Below are 18613 nucleotides of genomic sequence, written 5' to 3' on the forward strand. Positions count from 1 at the left end.
GAGAAGTTAAGAAGGTTTCTTAACAGGACACCAATCTCTCCATGTTAATCAAGGATTAGTCAATGAGGAGGAATGTACAAGATATAAGAATGTATAAAATATTGAAATCTGCCATCTCCTGCAGGCACTTGTGCAACCACTACAAACCTAATTTCCATTTGGAGGCCACCTTGTAGGATGGTTGTATGCCTTTGAACACTAGTCTGAAGCAAAAGGTGAGTGAGGAAAGATTCAAAAGGGACCGAAGGAACAACTTTTTCACACAAATCGTGGTGTGCATATGGAAAGAGCTGCCAGAGGAAGTGGTGGAGGCTGGTATAACATTTAAAAGGCATCTGGATGGGAAAATGAATAAGAAAGGTTTAAAGGGATATGGGCCAAGTGCTGGCAAATATGAATTGATTCTTAAAGGATACCTGATTGGCATGAACGAGTTGTACCAAAGGGTCCGTTTCTATGCTGTACATCTCTATGGCTCTATGACTATAGCAAGGTATCTTTGTATGATTTCAGTCCAACATCCCAATAGATCACTCAGGACCTGTGTGTAGCTACTGTTTGTGCTGTAGTCGAAACTGAGATATTGGCCATGTTACACCACTTCACGTTTGAGTCATAGGTGATTGAATTGGCTACCACCACAAAGTTGGAAACAATGGGCTTGAAGCTCAATGCAAAACCTTGTGCCAAGTTGATTCTGGATTTCTTCATGTTTCTGTACACTGACCACAGGTTTTCCTACAGTTTATCCAATGCATGACATATTTCATTTTGTATTGCAATCAGCATTTTGCTACAGGTCACTCAATTGAAATGCTCATCTGATCCTCTACAGCAGAACTTTTGTATGGCCTTGCTCAAAAGTGAACTGGTATCTGCACTATAATTTCTTCCTTCCCCAGTTACAGATGACTCATCTCCTATGTCTTGGTTCATATATATCATTCACCTGTACGCTATCCTCTAAATGTCACACAGCAGCTGGAATTTTCAAATCTCAGTCATGCAAAATAAGATGGCCCTGCGCTTCTGAGGCCCTACAGCAACAGTCTCACTTGCTGAGGTGGGAACTGCAGAATCATACTGGAGAGAGAAAAAGAGAGATGGTCCTTCAACATGGAGGCTGCCCTGTGAAAAAGAGGTCAGACATGTTTCAACATAAAATGACTTCAGCAGACGGGCCACAATCATAGAGAAACACACCTTCGGGAGATAGTTAGCGATTGTTGCTGTGGCCTGGCAGCCCCAATTGGTAGGTGGGTGCTCCTGACATGATCTATCAGTCTCCCACACCTCACTTCCCATCTTGAACCTACCAGGCAACATGGGCTGGCTGTACTGTCAACCAAAAATCCCAGTTGACAAAGAAGACTGTGCAATTATCATCAATTGCCATGAATGGGTTGCCTGCCAGTAAATGGTGGGCAGCTGAATATGCTGAGCATCCACTTCACCAAAAACGGCTTGGGGTCAGAATCATGGCAATGAAGCATTGTGGAGGTCAATTACGTTAAACTGTGTGCATGCCTGCCAATCCAGACACTGCACTAATTCAAATATCTGGTCTAGTGTTGAGCTGGTGGTTGCAAATGTGAAACTGGTTGATGATGCACTTTCAACAGTACGGTGTTTTGCCCTGGTCAGATAAATGAATATTGAAGGGAGAAAGGAACAAGAACAAAATGAGAGGAACAGACTGCAGGGTGCAGCAAGTAAGGGATACATACTTCTATGGTCAGCAGTTTGCAATCAGTATTGCAAGTGTTAAATGAGGAATTAGGATCTTCGAAGAAGTATCAGGTATAATAATACCATTCATTTTGATGATTTCAGAAATGGGTAGCCCAGTATAATGGCCAGCACCATCTTCTTTGAGAGAGTTAGAGAATATAGACTTTCTTGATCTCCTTCAATTTGCTCCAGCTGCCTTAGGGTTTGTGGCTTCTTATCCTTAAATAAAGAGCCACGGTGAGCTAGCTACCTGACGATGGAGATTGTTGGTAGGCAAATGATGTGACAGTGGTGAATTCAGTGGTGTTTGATGCTATTAATACATTTCATGTGCATCTGAAGAGCTTTCACTGTCCTTGACCACTCATATGAGACTGTTGAATGTTTTTATTTACACTGCATTCATGTCCTTGAGGCAAAAACCAAAAAAGGAAAGTTGGCTCAATCACTGCTTACAATTACTAGAATTAACAAAATTGCCAGAAAAAGCAGCAAGACTGAGGATTAGCATAATTTTCAAATTCAACAAAACTGCACAAGAGGCTTGATCAAGAGGGGGCATATTGAGTATGAGAGTAAAATTGCAGGGAACATTAAAACTGACCATAAAAGCTTCTATCAATATGTTAAGATAAAAGATCAATAAAGTCTGTTATAGCCAACAACTGGGAAAATTATAATAGGGAACAAATAAATGACAGTAGAATTGGTTCTGTGTTCATTAAAGAAGGCACAAATAACTTCCCAGGAACATTAGGGAACCAAGGATCTAGTGAGAAGGTGGAATTGGAGGAAATGGTACTGGAGAAATTAATGAGGTTAAAGGCTGACAAGGCAACTGAGAGAAAGATTAAGAACAGCAAATTACAGATTAATTAGCCTAACATCAATTGTGGGGAAAATGCTTGAGTCAAAAAGTGCAGCGCTGGAAAAACACTGCCGGTCAGGCAGCATCAAGGAGCAGGAGGATCGACGTTTCAGGCATATGCCCTTCATCAGGACTGAGAATTAGTTGGTGTCCAGCAAACTGATTGTGAATAAGTGGGTCTTTTGCCAAGAGCTAGACAATGATTAGTGGGTTATTGCAAGGATCAGAGCTTGAGCCCCAGCTATTTAAAAAATATTAAATAAACTGGATGAGGGAACTAAATGCAACATTTCCAGTTTTGCTGATGAAACAAACGGTGGATGTAAGGGGGCTTACATGTGATTTAGACAGGTTGAGTGAGTGGGCTGAAAGGATGTTTTCCTTTGCTGGGACATCAAGAACTAGGGAACCCAGTCTCAGGGTATGGGATCATTTAGGACTGATTGAGGAAAATGTTTTTCACTCAAAGGATGGTGACCCTGAGGAATTCTCTATTACACAAGGCTGTGGTGGCCAAGTCATTGAAGATATACAAGAAAAAGATCAATGAAATTTTAGATTTTAAAGGCAACAAGGAGTATGAGGAGAAAGCGGGAATATAGGATTAAGGTAAGGATCAGTCTTGATTATACTGAACGGTAGAGCAGGCTTGTAAAGCCAAATGGTCTACTCCTGTTCTTAGCTTCTATGCTTTTTTCATTCATTCAGAGGATATGAACTTCACTGGCTGCCCAGCATTTATTGCTAATTTCGAACTGCCCTGGAGAAGATGGTGGTGAGATGCCTTCTCAAACTGCTGTAGTCTACATACTATTGTTTGACACATAATGCCCTTAGGAGGAAATTCCAGGAGTTTGAACCAGTAGCAGTGAAGGAATGCCAATATATTTCCATGAAGGAAGGTAAGTGACTCGGAGGGGAGCTTGTAGGGTGATGGTGTTCCATGTTTCCAAAATCCTTGTCTTTCTACATAGAATTAGTCATGGGTTTGGAAGATACTGTCTAAGGATCTTTGATGAACTTCTGCAGTGAATCTTGTAGATAGTACACACTGCTGCTACGGAGGGTTGGTGGTAGGGAGAATTTACGCTTGTGGATGTGGTGCCAATCAAACTGGTTTGTCCTGGATGATGTCAAGCTTCTTGAGTGTTGCTGGAAGTGCCCCTATTCAGGAAAGTAGACAGTACTAATCACACTCTTGACTTTTGCCTTGTAGATGGTGATCAAGCTTTGGGGAGTCAGGAGGTGAGTTATTCACCTCAATATTATTGGAGATGGTTATTACCTGGCATTTTTGTGTTGTGAATATTATTTGCCAGTTTAAGTCTGGATATTGTCCAGATTATTTTGCATTTGAACACGGACTGCTTCAGTACCTGAGGAGTAACAAATGGTGTTGAACGCTGAGAAACCATCAGTGAGCACTCTCACTGACTGTATGATGGAGGGAAGGCCATTGACAAAGCAGTTGGAAATGGTTGGGCATGGAACATACCCTGAGGAACTCTTCAGAGATATTCTGGAATTGAGATGAGTGACTTCCAACAACCACAACCATCTACCAAGTGCCAGGTAGAGACTTTGTTGCCTGAAACCCATTAATTCCAGTTTTTCTAGGTCTCCTTGATGTCACACACAGTTGAATATGGTCTCGATGTCAAGGCCTGTTACTCTCATTTCAACTCTGGAATTCAGTTCTGTTGTCCATGTTTGAATCAAGGCCGTAATGAGATCAGGAGCTGAGTGGCCCTGGCAGAACACAAACTGGGCTTCACTGAATAGATTATTGCTGAGCTGTTGCAGCTTGTTAACACTGTCGATGAAACCTTCCATCATTTTACTGATGATGGAGAGTAAACTGATTGGGCAGTAATTGGCCGTGTTAGATTTTTCTGGCTTTTTGTGTACAGAATATACCTGGGCAATTTTCCACATTGTCAGGCAGATACCAGTGTTGCAACTGCACTGAAATAGCTTGGTTAGGGAAGCAGCAAGTTCTGGACCACAAGTCTTCACTATTTCTGGAATTTTGTCGGGGCCCAAGGCCTTTGCAGTATGCAGTGTCTCCAACGACTTCTTGGCATTACAGAGTGAATTGAATTGGTTAAAGACTGATATCTGTGATGCTGGGGACCACTGGAGGAGGCCTTAGCCTTATATTTTGAATTGCTTGGTTGGGCTCTCCCATCATTAAGGATGTGGCTATTTGTCGGATTATGAGAAGAAATTTGCCAGGGTTTTAAAAAATCAATAATAAGAAATTTTATAGTTATATGAAGGGAAAGCGGGTGGTCAGGAGTAATGTTGGCCCACTAAAGACTGAAAGTGGAATATTATCAACGACGATGGAAAAATTGGCAGACATGCTGAATAATTATTTTGCTTCAGTAGTTGCAATAAAAAAGGATAAGCTGCCTTAAGTCCAGAGGAAATGCATTGTGGATCAACAACAGGGACTAAATAAAATTAATGTAAGTTAACGGTTTGGGCGGTGGTGGTTCAGTGGTTAGCATTGTTGCCTCACAGCACCAGCGACCTGGGTTCGATTCCAGCCTTGAACAACTGTCTGTATGGAGTCTGCACATTCTCCCAGTGTCTGCGTGGGTTTCCTCTGACAATCCAGAGATGTGCAGGTTAGATGAATTAGCCACCCTAAATTGTCCATAGTGTTCAGGGGTAAATGTAGAAATATAGGGTAGGGGAATGGGTTTTGGTGGAATACTCTTCGGTGTGGATTTGTTGGGCCGAAAGACCTGTTTCCACACTGAAGGATTTCTACTTCTATTAGAAGAGCAGTCTCAGTATATGTTAGAGAGAACTGAAGTCTAAACCATGGGTCATGAGGAAATGGAATTAAAGACTGTCAAATCCCAGGATCAGACAGTTTCCATCTGAGGGTGCTAAAAGAAGTAAAGGAGCACATTATAGGTGCCCTAACTTTAATCTTTCAGAGTTCCCAAGACACAGGAATCATCCCACTAGATTGGAAAATTGAACACCTTGAAATTTTTCAGTTAATTAGGGAGAGCCAGCATGGATTCATGACAGGTAGACCATGCCTGACGAAACTGATTGAATATTTTTGAAGAGGTGACTAAGACAGTGTACAGGGGAATATCTATAGATGTTATTTATATGGACTTCCAGAAGGCATTTGATAAGTCCCACATAAGAGACTATTAACTGAGGTAGAAGTCTACAGAACTGAATGCAAATTACTGAATAAGCTGGGAAATTGGTTGAGTGGTAGTTGACAGACAGTAGGGATAATAGGTAGGGTATTCAAATTGGCAGGTGGCCACCTATGGTTTCCCACAGGATCTGTTTTACAGCCTCAATTATTCACCTTATTTATTAACGACTTGGATAATGGCTTAGAAAGTCATATGTACATTTGCACCAAGTTAGATGACAAAGATTATATACAAAGTTAGGCAGCATTGTAGCAATGCAGATGCTAGAATAACATCATAAAGTGATATTGATAGACAAAGTGAATTGGCAAAATTGTGGCATACAATGTTCAATGTAAGCGAGCTGTTATCCATTTTGGACTGAAGAAGGAGAGATCAGGATACTTTCTAGGTGGTATGAAGTTATAAACAATGGGAGTTCAAAGATACTTGGGAGTTCAGATACATAGGTCTTTAAAATATCATGAACAAGCACAGAAAATAATCAAGAAAACCTATGTAATGTGAGTCTTAAATCTAGAAGACTGAAGTACAAGGATGCAAAAGTTATACTACAGTTATACAAAACCTTGGTTAGACCCTATTTGGAGTAGGAAAGAATCCCTGTAGATTTACAAGAATGACACCTGAATTTCAGGAGTTAAGTTATAAGGAATGGTTATCCAAATTACGCCTATTTTCTCTAGATATTAGAAGGTTAAGAGGTGATCTGATGGAAGCCTTCAAGGTATCAATAGGAAAAGACAGAGTAAATAAAGAGAAACTATTTTCACTGATGAGGATTCTAGAAATGGGGGCACAGTCTGAGAATATAGGGCCAGACAATTCAGGAGAGATGTTAGGAAGCACTTCTACACACAAAAGATGATAAATGTTTGGAACTTTATTCACCAATGGAAATAGATGCTAGATCAGCTATTAATTTTAAATCTGACATAGATAATTTTTTGTTCAGCAAAGGTATTAAAACAATTATGGGCATTGGGCAGGTATGTGGAATTAGGCCACAGATCAGCCATGCTCTAATGGAATGGTAGAGCAGCCTCAAGAGGTTGAATGGTCTACTCCTGTTCCACTGTTCTAAAATAAAAAAAGTGAAACACAGAGCATTTCTAAAATTGAAAGTAATGAAAATTTCACTGCACTCACTGAGGACTTCTCCAAAAGATTCAGCTCATGAAATGGTCGGTTCTGAAAACTTCTCTCAGTGGTCAGCCATAATAACAGCCTGAGCATTCATCACAGACTTTTCATTTCAGGGCTTGATATTACATTTAATGGCCACTATAACAGTGAGCACTGGAACTTTATCTAAATTCAAAGTGTAAGTTGAAGTTAGCAAGTACTTCCAAGCCCAGATTTAAAGTTACAATTAACATTACCAACACGTGAAACTAGTACAATAATGATAACACCTTGTAAAAAAAATTTTACAGCATCGCCCTTTGCTTAGGAACATACTTTGTTAAGATCTTCTACCAGCTGACAGTGTCCTACAAATGGTTGCTGACAAACTGTAGGTCTTGTGTAAGTGTTCAATGGCCTATTCCTGAAATAGTCCGGCATTACAACAAAATAAATAAAAACATTCCAGCTTCCTCTGGAATAAGATTGACAGTAAACATCCAGTTTACAACTATGAAACTCTGTCTGTGTTAATGAAAACACTGAAGCTCACAAAAATAAATCATGGTGTCCAAAAGTTTGCTTTAAATAACTTTTTAGCGTGTTTCCAATTATGTTTTCTCCAGAACCACTGATGTGCACGGGAACTACTAAGCAAGTAAAATAGGTGTGATTTAAACAACTGTAGTCTTTACCAGACAGTGCATGTTTTGCCTCACTTTCTAAATAACCAACATTGCAAATGAATATAAATGCCAAGGTGACTGCTTTCCAGACCCAAATTCAGGAATATTCAACACTGGCACCATGACCAATGGCAATGGTATCTTGCCAAAATTTGCCAACACTCTGTTTTAAAACAGAGTGAGAAGGATTTATTTTTTAAAAATTGTTTCACGTGAAAGAAAACCATCTGATATTCATCACATTGACTGCATATGATACTTGAGACATCAAAATTGAGGCTTGCGCCATTTGGGAGAACTTTCATCAAGAATATCTTCACTGAGAAAGGAAGGATAACAAATCCCTCTCATTTGTCTGCTGTTCCAATTAAAAGACAAAAGGGGCGGTATTTAATGGAGGCGATAGGGATCTGCTTGCCAGAGAGCTGGGAGAGCCTCATGTATCCTTCTTTTGGGAAGGCTCACTGTTGGCCAGTTAAGTGCCAATAAAACTGGGCAGGAGGTTCCACCAATCAAGAGATGTTGGTCAATCTGAGATTGGAAACTCTGCACTGAATGGCAGTGCCAGCAGGCCGACATGGCTACTGTAATTATTGTACACAGTTGGGCTGAGCCTCAGGAACAGGTGAGTGGACAGAGGGGAGGAAAATCGCAGGGTGAGGGCTGTGGGGAGGGGTGTGGGAAAGGCTAGAAGCTGCAAGTGCAGCTGTTGACTTCTTACAACCACTGACTGCCTTTGAAATTGGGAAATCTTTCGTAGCTCAATTCCAAAAGGGTCCACGGGCTTTCCTGCAGTAGATGTAAACAAGGTGGAGGTAGAAAGGTGACAAAACAAAATTCCCTTCCTACCCGTTACCTTCATGCCTGAATAAATGCCCTCCCACCACCAAACTTATCACATTGCCCTAATAAGTTTGATGCACATTTTCTCTTGCAAAGATAAGCTGAATGCATAAGATTGATTCTGATGCTTTCAGGCAGTTCTGAATCTCACCAAGAAACAGACACCTGAATCCATAGCCTGCTCTTAATCTTCCTAATTTTGGTACACCTCTTTGGCTTTCTGGTTTTCTGCTAAGCACTTGGCTTTCATGAGGTCACACTGAGCAATTTTAAAAACTATTGAATAAATGTAACAAAGCCCAAAATGTATTTTGTAATGTGGAGAAATATTGCAATTCTTTTATTAAACTACTGTGCAATGGTGGTCCAATGGTGAATTTATAAAGGGTGAGTGAGTCTGCTTCCTTTCAATCTCTCTCACTAAAACATACAGTAGAGAAAAATAAATTGTAAAAACTCAATCATTTTTTTTCACTTATTTAATCAAATCATTTATATACACCATACCAACATTATATCCTTTGAACCAACGCACAAAAATATATTGGAATATGTACATAAAGCATGAAGACGTTTGGAAAAATACTGCAAATAGGTGCGGTCTTGTTAATGTGTACTATTAAATAGGCCATCCAAAACTGACTGGAAAACACCCAGTGCTGTAACTGCTTGGGTGGCAGAACATGATGCAGGAGCTGCTGTAATCACAAAGAACTACTGTACTCCAGTTAAAGGTTAATCACTCCCAAATGTTATTCAGAGAAAAGGAACCAAGAGGCTATAGTCATATTTCTCCTCCATCTACATCAAAGAGAAGAAAATTGCTTGATCGTGAAATACATTTCTCAACTTCCATAGAAGCTTTGGGATGATGATCATATTAGTGATGTGTATGTCTATAGATTAATACCTTACCAACAATAAACGTAATATGTTACAACCTCATTATCTACTGTTTCAGCTTCCTCCATACTCTAATGCAAACCAAATGGATAATTTGTCATTTAAATAATCTGTGGGATATATAGGTATCTCTAAAATAAATGTGCAACAAAACTCAAATAAAGCAACAAAGAAAGAAATGACTCAAACTGCTTTTATCTGGTACACATTAAAAGCATAAATGGCATTTTTCCATTCTGTCTGACATGGAAATCTTCCATGGAGATGGGGAAGAATTACAATTTTTAAAGACGACTTACAGTGTAGAAGATTGAATGAATTGAACTGAATTTATTGTCACGTGTACCAAGGCACAGTGAAAAGCTTTGTCTTGGGAGCAATACAGGCCAATCACAGTGTTAAATAGCATAGATAAGTAAATAATAGGTAAACAGCTGCAAAAACCAAAGCACAGGTGCAGGCGAATGCTAAGATTTTGTGATTCCATTCAGGATTCTAACAACAGTAGGGTAGAAACTGTTTTGAAACTGGCTAGTGTGTGTGTTCAGGCTTCTTTACATAGGTGGCACATAAGCGGCCTAATCTTATGTTTTTTGGCTCACCACAAATCGCGTTGGGTTTGATATAGTGATTCTTGCATGTTTTATCATCATAACTTACCAAACCCGTTGCATTAATTGCTGGTTCAGCCCTCATGATGAGAATCATGTCGATTTCAGCCTCGTCTTACTATACATTGTTCCTGGAGCAATTCACCACTTACTGGTGATCCTGAAATTGAACAGCATTGCTGGCCCTCGTGCCATATTTCAAAGACCAATGTGCAACTGGACAAGCACTCTTAGTTTGAAGCTACGCTGCATGGTTCCTGACATTTGCCCTGGATGTGGCAGACAAGGGGAAATTGGCATCCCACTTTTCAGGCATGGTCTTTGTGGTACTGCCAAATATGTTGGTACATAAGCGGGGCTTTCTAGTCTCCCAGGACCAATACTGGACTAGCCATCCTGCTCTGGGATTATCACCTGAGTTGAAGAAGTTTCAGCCATCTGGAGAAATGCCTAGCACCATAGAAGCAAGGTCAATGTCCTTCTCTAATCCATCAACATAAGTGCCACCAATACCTCACACTCACTCTAAGACTCATGCTTTAACACTCTCATTAATGTATGCAACAGTTTGCCCACTCATCCACACCCACTGACAGCACTAACCTTGTGCTGTCTACTCATTTGCTTGGGAACCCTTCCCCTCAGCTGTACCAATAATAAACGTGCGACCCACACTTATCTTCTCACTTCTGAGGAGCAATACAAAATAAAACTCACTCAATAGTGAGCAAGAGTCAAGATGGGTGATGTGCTGCCTTTCATTTAGCTCCTCATCCCTTATAGCCAGAGGATGCAGATCTGACTGCCTCGTGCAAGACCTGGACTGGTACTGGAGCCACCCCTCGTCTCACTGTGCTGGAGATGCCCTGAGGGAAGGCTATCCCACTTGACTTGATGAGGCCACCTGACAATTCTGTCTTTGCATTTTTGTGTTTGCACTAAAAGGCACGTTAAGAGAAGGCTCAGAGCTGAATGAACACTATGAAAGCGAGAAAAGAACCCAGAGATGCAGCCTGCTCCAGTCCATGAGCTGGGCATATGTCCATGAGCACAGTGTCCTTGTAGCATTGTTGAAATTATTGTTGTCAGCTCAGCTCAAGGTGCAACATGGAAATACTGAAGCATCCTGTAATGTGCCATGGAACATGTCGGATGCGAACGTACACGAACATGGAGTGCGTGTGGCCACTGCTCATGGAATGTGCCCAAAATATGGAGCCTATTGTCCAACATGCAGGTGTTACCTACTCTGGTTTTTATGAAGAGATTTCCTAATGGCTAGTTTGCAATGACAAGTTTGGTGAGATTGCAATCCATGGTGAGTTGGAATGTTAATGAGGTGCTTTACAAACATTAAGGATCAATAGTCAGGAACCTGAAGCTGTCTAGCAAGAATTTCACCATGCCGCTTTGGAAAGACATACATGATATGGTGAGATGAACTTGATATGAAGATGTCCCTTGTCAATATCTTTCCAGATTCTATCATTTATCTAGCCATGCCTGATATCCCTATGAGCCCGATAAGATTCTGCCCAAATTTCCCACTTTTCCTCGACAATATTATATTTCTATGCATCATATTATTACCATCCAAACCTTGTGAACATTGCTTATGGCAGAAAGCATCTCATATCTGAGAGATTAGTCATGAAAATTCTTCAGAGAGGTCTCTATGCTATATTTAAAAAAAAACTATGAAACCTTTCAGGGAATAACTAAAAAAAAATCTTATCACTCATCCTCTTCAAGCAGATAGCCAGAAGTCACTAAACTGAAGGTCCTTTCCAATGGGCTTTGGTGTTTTGCAACCAGTAGGCATGACTGCAGGATCTATTGTGGAAACAGACTGACTGGTATTCCCATGATTTGGAGATGCCGGTGTTGGACAGGGGTGTACAAAGTTAAAAATCACGCAACACCAGGTTATAGTCCAACAGGTTTAATTGGAAGCACTAGCTTTCGGAGTGCTGCCATCTGATCAAGGAGCGACGCTCTGAAAGCTAGTGCTTCCAATTAAATCTATTGGATTATAACCTGGTGTTCCTGATGAAGGGCTTATGTCCGAAACGTCGAATTTCCTGTTCCTTGGATGCTGCCAGACCTACTGCGCTTTTCCAGCGACACATTTTCAGCAGTTGAAAGATTTTCAACCTGGTATTTCCATAGTTGCATATAACCTGTAGAATGAGTGGATGGTATACTTTGTACTTGTACTAGTTACAAATGGTCAATGTGCCTGATCACTTGCATTAGCTTTTCATTCTTTTTGTTTTGTCAATCCTTACCTGGATTGAATCTCAAACTCAGCCATCCCCCATCTGGTAAACCAACAGTGTTTAAAAGCTTATAGTTGGAATTTTAAAAAAATGTTTCTTAAAATAAAAGGCAATATTTTGGGGTAAAATGATTTCTTACAAATTTTAATCTGGATCAGTCAATACAATTTGAACCTAGAATTTTTTTTAATACCAGATCAGTCAATAGGAGCAAGTAGACTACTAATCATACATTATCACTCTATTTAGCATAATTATTTCCTAGAAAACCAGAGAATTGCCATCTAGAAGAGAGTCTGTAAGTGTGAAAACTTTCCAATGAGGAAGAGTCATTTTTCCATTTTTGTACACTGACCATCATCAGATTCACATACTTAACTCTCCCATCAAAAACCCACAAACCTAATTATACAGAAATTAATGAAAAAGCAAACCTCGTTCCTTTCAGCCACTTAGTAGTTGTTCTCTAGATGCTTTCTGCAGTGACTAACATATGGAGGATAATGCACTCAATGTCCAAGGATTTGCAAGTAAAATGAAAATCAGACTCCTAACATGACAGTCATTTACCATGTCCAAGCTAGCTACAGTAGTTGTGTTTTAAAATCAGAGTAGAACTGTAACAGGTTGTTAAAAATTTGTGAAGTATATCGAATGTTCCATATTATGTACAATGTCTAGTCTTTATTCTTTTTTACAAAACCAAAAAAGTCTAGACTTTGACTTGATTAATCTGTCCATATAGTTTACATTAATACAAACAGTGATATAAATATACCTTGAATATTGAGTGCACCTATATTTGGAAAATAAACAACTAATTCAAACAGATATTGGTGCTGGTAGAGCTCAGCACTATTGCCATAAAGGTACTTTCAAAATAGTTTTGCTCTCATTTCACATACCACATACTTCAGCACTATAGCTGGAAAGGCTCGAGTTCCTTCCTAGATTGAAATTCATAAAACCTTCATTAAGTAGTATACACCTAATCAACTCACACTGTTCAAAAAAAAAACTTGATTACAGAATAAGAGCTTGTACATCAACTAAAGTCTCCACTGCAACCCACGACTCTCACATCAGGCATCAGTTTTGTCAATCCCACTCTCACTTTCCTATGCCATGGTACCACACCCCTCTTTCCAACTGGCAAATCTAGTAGCCGTAAGAGAATAAAAAACATGTAAAAAAACTTCCTCTTTCATCAACTTTCTTCACCCATCTCCCCAATAAAGTGTTTCCTATCATCACTTCCCCATTCAATTGTGCCTCTTTCTCTACCTTCCCTCTTATCTTCAAAGGGTTTCAATGTACCTTCTCAATAACCTTACTTCCCTTTTCAACAGTGTTTCACCATTTCTTCAAGTTTAGGTCTGCTTTTCGTTAGCAAGCTGCTAGTTGTAATTTCTCAGATGGAAAAAACATTAAAATTTGTGAATGACTCAAACTTGCTTGCCATAATTTTATTATTCCTTTCTGAAGTAACTATCACATTTCGTTTTGAAATTAATTTGAATATCTCAAAAATAAAGTATCTACACAGGAGTCAATGTTTCAAGTCTGCACTGACACTGAAGGATTCAGCCCCATCACTGCATTGCCATGGGTAGAGTACCGTGCTTCGGAACAGTTAATCTAACCGCAAAATGAAAAAAGTTCAAAACTTCAACTCCCTCTCAAAACATATGACCATTCTGCCCATCACCTCTGTAATTACGAAGTATACATCCTACGGTCATCGAGAGAGAGAGAGAGAGAGAGAGAGAGAGAGAGAGAGACAGGCAGACAGAAGGTACCTGATGGGTCAGCAACAACCTTTTGTGTGCCTAGGAGGAAATCTTTTGATTCTCTTGAACATGCAAAAGTAAAAATTCAAAATTTCTTGATTCATTTCTCGGCAGTCAGTAGTTTCTTTAAGGAATGCTTGCTAAGTATTGTCCTCCAAAAATGCTGCACTCCCTCGAAAATCTATTCATCGCTAAGTGCAAATGGACAGAGAATACACAGCCCCCACACCATCCATTTGTAGTTGAATTTCAAACTGGGGCCCCATAACAGACACTATAACCCAGTTTAGTACTCCAATTTATATAGTGATCAGTCCTACACTTGTTTCACATAAATCCTGCCTGAATATTGTATCAGATCAAAATAAATTGCATCAAGGCGCCTTGGGTAATAATGGATGACAGGGGTCCACAAATGATTTTCAGTTGCTGGCTTCCTGTTTAAGCTACAAACTGGGGTAGTCATGAGATGAATTTATCCCCATATGCCCAAATATCCTGTTTTCTATGAAAGTACACCCAAGCTGTTTTCAGTATTTTAATGAGAAATCTAGGCAGGAAAGGAAAATTGATCAGGAAGCTATTCCACCTGCACCCTGATGCCATATCCAGAACTTGTGTTCTGTTCAAAATGCCTAAGCCTAAATACAGCCATGATGATATTTGTCATCACTGCTAGAAATGTGGACCTAGGCAAACAGGTGATTCTGGTACTTTGCTGTCACCAATTCTCTGCAGTTATTATGTTCAGGAACTGTTCAATTACCCAAGGTGGATGGTAGACCATTAGTAAGTCTAAACTGAAGAGTCCTTAGTTAATAAGATAGTTTATTACACGATAACAGTAAGTGCAGTTTACAAGTTAGGCATAATTACTAATGACACTCAAGAACTGTACAGAATGCATCTGCTCCATTGGGGGTACTTGAATGGAAATCAATTGCCTTCACCCAAAGATTCTGCAACGTCATCTGACTGAGTTGAGCTAATGCAATTTCTACACCAACTCTTTCAGAACCTTGTACAATACCTTATACATTAGAATTGACAAAGAATTACCCTAAGACATATTCTGTATCATTTCCATCATAACAATGTGATTGATTGCAATAAGAAAACTGTCAACTCTCAATTTGGCCCTCATTTGACACTTGTTTAAAAGATGTCAAGTTAAGCTGACATGACTACTGCTGTGGCAAGGATCTTTCCAGCATAAATAACCTCAGCACCCACCTGAAATATTTATATGTCCTTGACCTTAAAAGGTTGCAAAATGTGTTTCAGAAATTCAGTCAGTATAAGCATTATACATTAGGTTAAGTGTAGGAATATAACTGGTGCAGAGTTTCTACAATGCAATGAAGGTGATACTGAATCCTCGGCATTTGCAAAGTCCTGCATGAACAACTAATGCATGTCATTTACCAAAATGTACAACTCAACTGAATAATTAACCCTATCTCTGAATGTTTATTTGGTGTTTCTGACAGCATAACACCTGATTTTAAATCGTAAAAACCTATCCACTTTCAGAAATGTAAAACTGGGACTACTATTTTGGATTGATCATTTTGCAAATATAAACATAGATATTAGAGGTAGCTTTATACATTTTCACATCTAGCAATAGCATTCACCATTGACTAACTGATGAACAAGTCAAAGAGTAAGCTAAGGAGGAACCCAAACCAATCCTTAGCCTTTCCAATTTTCCAGTTATTATTTTAAATGGCTGGAAGATTGAGGGAACTGGAAATTTGGCTTTGGTTTACATGCTGTTTTATCAAGCAAGATTTTAATCTAATTAAAAACAAAGTGTTCAATAAACTCAGTACATCTGGCAGCATCTGTGGAGAGAGAAACAGATTTAACTTTTTGAAATAACTGCACAGAGGCCTGATCCTCTCACCCTTTGTTTACTAGGGCACAGTAGCCAGCTCGGAGTCAATCCTCAACGGAGGATCATCTAATCTCCTGGTTATATTTCTTTTTACAGAGGAGATTCTAAACCTCATGTTTTTTTTTAAAACAGAGGAGATTCTAAAGCTCAAGGTTATATACTTTTTCTTTTTCTGAAGAGATTCTAATCTCCTAATTTTTTAAAAATAAAAATCCCCTGCACTACTGCCAAACAGCAGTAGTAAAAGGGTAAAAACAATGACTGCAGATGCTGGAAACCAGATTCTGGATTAGTGGTGCTGGAAGAGGACAGCAGTTCAGGCATCATCCAAGGAGCAGCGAAATCGACGTTTCGGGCAAAAGCCCTTCATCAGGAACAGCAGTAGTGCCTATTTCTCCCCAGTACCCATGTTGTGAGTGTGTGTGTAGGTATAGGACACAGTGAAGTAAGACTGGCTGCAGAAAATTTTATTTGTATTCTGCCACCAAGAAGAGAAAACACCCAAGTGGCCAGTGACAAGCAGTGTCCTTCTCTTATCTTCTGGTTAGATTTTTTTTAAGAAGTGATGCATTGGGCCTTCAAAAACTTCCCTTTCTTCACTCCATCTCTCACATCTTTCCTGTGTCTCAGTTCTGCACATCTCCAACTCCAACTCAGAACGCCCAAAGTGCAATCTAATTTGGTTGAGTACGAACTACAGTGCAGAAAAACCTGCCTAACTGAAATAACTGCACACAGTCCGGTGTCCCATCACCAAGTCACCCTTTCTTTGCCAATGCACAGTACACAGGCTCTGACCAGCCTGCTCGGAGCCAGTTCTCAACTGAGGCAGTTCTAATCTCCTGGCTATATTGGTTAGCCAAATCTTTCCCCGATTGGCCTAGTCAAGAACCTCATAGTTAACAAGGTCAACCTGGTCCCAACCACCATACTTCTTGAGTCCAATATGATTCCACTTTGGAGTGTTCTAAGAATTTCTCCAGAACTTTCTGCTTTTATTTCAGATGTCTTGCTTTGTTTACATTTAAAAATTCTGGGCTATGTGTGTTAACTGAAAATTGATATATATTAGTATTGGTTGCATTAATAATGTTCATGCATGGTACTTTCATTTACCACATTGCCTCTGGCAATAGACTGAGGCCTGACAGCTTGTTACATAATTGAGATGGTACACCTAATTCTGGACACAGCAAGACTATTTGTGGAGAGGTTTGCCTTTGGTCTTGATCCCTATAATGCTTCTTAGACAACATTTCAGTTAAGTGAGTTGGAACGCTACAAAGTCTCTGATTCTAATTCAGAATTGTAGACTTTTTCAGAGCTTTCTATTTGCGAGGTAATTACTAATTGGAAGTTTAAACATCCAAAACAATTCCTGGACTGATGATGCATCTTGCAAGGTACATTACAGAAATGACTATCTTTCAATCACAATATGTGCGCCATGTACTTCTCTGGTTTAGCTCTACCAACAGTCTCAGTAAATAGTTGAACCAGAGCACATTCTGAATCCAATGCCCTGGCTACCACACAATGAATACATTATTTTCTGGATTGCAGAGGATTATGGGTATTTCCAACATTACTATTACTAATTAACATATAAAGTGATTGATGGTGGCAGTGAGACAGTATCTAATGGGAGGTCATTTAATGAAACCTCCCAGAATATCCCTGGGGTATATCCCTGGTGGTTTAGTGGTTAGGATTCGGCGCTTTCACCGCTGCGGCCCGGGTTCGATTCCCGGTCAGGGAAGCAATTTTCAGTGGATATTTGTGGGCGGCACGGTGGCACAGTGGTTAGCACTGCTGCCTCACAGCGCCTGAGACCCGGGTTCAGTTCCCGACTCAGGCGACTGACTGTGTGGAGTTTGCACGTTCTCCCTGTGTCAGCGTGGGTTTCCTCCGGGTACTCCGGTTTCCTCCCACAGTCCAAAGATGTGCGGGTCAGGTGAATTGGCCATGCTAAATTGCCCGTAGTGTTAGGTAAGGGGTAAATGTAGGGGTATGGGTGGGTTTCGCTTCGGCGGGTCGGTGTGGACTTGTTGGGCCGAAGGGCCTGTTTCCACACTAAGTAATCTAATCTAATATGGTTCAACCAGAGTGGCCACCTAAACAGGAGCCCAAGCAATATAAGTCTTTTGGATACCAGAGAACGAAGAGTAAGCATGTGTATTAAACACTAAAACAAATGCATGCAAACCTCCGATTCTTTATGAATTGCTTTTGATGCAGTGGAATCTACTTCACAAAATAACTGGAATACATTTCACAGCTTTCGAAGCTGAGTATACAGTATGGCCACTTCCACTTGAAGCAATGATGCAATGTAAGTCCAATAGCAATAATTTAAAGTGGATGTCAATACTTGTGATTGTTTGTAAATGTAAATTTGTTTCTTTAATTAACAAGGACACTCCAACCCATCTATCTAATTATTAGAATTGCTGCTATGCAAATTGCACCCGGAAGAACAAGTATAAGCAGCACCTAAGATGCTGATTTAGGCTTAATATCTTAATAATGAAGTTCAAGTATGTATTATGACAATCTACAGAAGCTGATATTTAATTAGAAACTAAGAGATGAATTGTATGTAATTCTGCATTATGAACAGAAGTGTTAATTGAGAAAGGAGTAAAGAACAAGGTTTCTATGTTATTAAACAGTTGAATAAGGC

At 39.8% G+C, this 18613-nt stretch overlaps 1 protein-coding gene and 1 non-coding gene across 6 annotated transcripts in view; one reads left to right on the top strand and one right to left on the bottom strand.

Annotated features, from left to right (window-relative positions):
• The window catches only part of nr3c2 (nuclear receptor subfamily 3, group C, member 2), a 314785-nt gene that overhangs the window by 121098 nt on the left and 175074 nt on the right, over positions 1–18613 (bottom strand). The gene's annotated exons all lie outside the window — the stretch shown is intronic.
• Positions 17618–17689, top strand: trnae-uuc (transfer RNA glutamic acid (anticodon UUC)). Its single transcript has one exon. It is a non-coding gene; the product is annotated as a tRNA-Glu (tRNA).

Source organism: Hemiscyllium ocellatum, chromosome 1 (genome assembly GCF_020745735.1).
Source record: "Hemiscyllium ocellatum isolate sHemOce1 chromosome 1, sHemOce1.pat.X.cur, whole genome shotgun sequence".
Classification (NCBI taxonomy): domain Eukaryota; kingdom Metazoa; phylum Chordata; class Chondrichthyes; order Orectolobiformes; family Hemiscylliidae; genus Hemiscyllium; species Hemiscyllium ocellatum.